We start from the raw sequence: 2,003 nt of genomic DNA, 5'->3' as shown, positions 1-2,003 counted from the left end.
GAATTAGTATTCATCCATAGATACCAAATTATCCAGAACAAATTAGTGACTTCACTGCAGAAAATCATCCTTCCTAGTAGCTTATCCACCTCCTAGGACATTCTTGTAGACCCTACTTGTGTTCATTGATAGTATTTCAACTCTTTTGCATTGAATTTTGGTCAAAAATTGAGGTTAGATGACTCTTGAGTGGCCTCTCGGGAATCAAAACAGGCTTGGTCAAGGGACAATGCTCTATAGAGCACCCTTGACTGAGAGAAAGTGCTCTGCAGTGTAGTTAGGCCCTCTTTGACTTGGGATGATCCACCTTAGGGGGCATGCACCTAGTGGTAACGTTAAGTTTCCCTGTAGGTTATGTGAAGGGAATCACCCCATTCACCTTTATCCCTATCTCGACGAAGCCAAAAAGGTGTTGGATAACCATCCTGCTTCACCACAGCGACTTCCATCTGGTTACCAGAGACTCTCCCTTTCATCATGTTAGGGGCATGTAAACCAATCTCAAGCATAGTTCTTCATTTCAAGCTTGTGTTAAAATGAAATTAAATTCAAGCATAGTTATTCATTTTAATCTTGTGTAAAAATAAAACTGAATCCAAGCATAGTTCTTCATTTTAAGCTTGTGTAAAAATAAAACTAAATCCAACCATAGTTCTTTGTTTTAAGCTTGTGTAAAAATAAAATTGAATCCAAGCATAGTTCTTCATTTCTAGCTTGTGTAAAAAAGAAACTGAAACCGAGCATAGTTTTTTGTTTCAAGCTTGTGTAAACATGAAACTGAACCCAAGCACAGTTCCATATGGTTCAATCTTGTGTAAAAATTAACACATTTTCCATTTGTAACCCTTGTGATTCCCATTATATCAACCTATTTAGTCAGTTGAGCCTTGGTCATTTTCATCCCATCCCCACCATCCCTTTGGCCGATCATATGCTTTCACTTGGTTGTTTTACCCTTTTTGAGGAATAGTTGCAATAAGTGGTCTTATTAGCCAACCTCTTCACATAAATCAACATGTTTTGAGAAGTTCCAACATCATTGGAACTAGTTGCTACCCTAGACCCCACTAGTTCCTCAAAGTGGAGTCCTCCTTAAGCTATTTTTAGACTCTTTAAACATGAAAAGATTGTCGAGTGCGTGTCCTTTCCATCTCGTTAACGAATTGGAAACGATATATATCTTGTATTATTTTACGCTTTTTTTGGCTTGAGAGATTAATTTACGAAAAAGAACTTGTGGATTTTTCTTTTTGTCCCTTTTCAAACTCTCTAAACATGAAAAGGACTGAGTTATCTTTGTCGTTAAACTCATTAAAACATCAAATAGCGACAAACTTGTCCATCTAGACAAGACTGAGTTTCACCCTCGCTAGACTCATTAAAACATCAAATTGTGATGGATTCACCCAAAGGGTGGAATTATACAACAAGCATATGTTATCCTCCTCAGGCTTGATAAAAATAAAGAGGTACTAGTCAGCAATGACTAGGGAAAATGGAAAAAGGGGAAAACCACTTTATGGTAGTAGGTCGATCTTGAACATGACACTTTCACCTCATCTCCATGACTATTTTGGTTGGGTTATTTGCATGATAGTTATCATACCTATGGTCTATCACACAATCCATTACTTTTGGTTTTGGGTCAATGCTGCGAATTCATTCAGACTATTTGGGTTGGGTTATCTACTTGATGGTTACATTACCTATGGTCTATCACACCATCCATTACTTTGGTTTTGGGTCAATGCTACCAATTCATTCAGTGTCGCCGATATGTTCAAGAGAAGTCATTTAGTTAAAACTCGTCCTTTACAATACCATAAACCTTCATTTTCATGACTGCCATTCCTAAACCTTGTGTCGTCAGTCAAATTCTGTCTCCAAAATAATTACACTCGTTTCATGTCGTTGATGTGGGATACATCAAATCCCTCCTACGATGAGTCACTTCTTGTCGACATCAACTCATTATCCAAGAAGTTGACTTAGAAACATCCTTC

Source organism: Pinus tabuliformis, chromosome 6, assembly GCF_031772625.1.
Source record: "Pinus tabuliformis cultivar Carrire ecotype Pingquan chromosome 6, CPIR1, whole genome shotgun sequence".
Classification (NCBI taxonomy): domain Eukaryota; kingdom Viridiplantae; phylum Streptophyta; class Pinopsida; order Pinales; family Pinaceae; genus Pinus; species Pinus tabuliformis.
The sequence above is the reverse complement of the archived record's forward strand: the minus strand, read 5'-3'. Positions refer to the sequence as shown.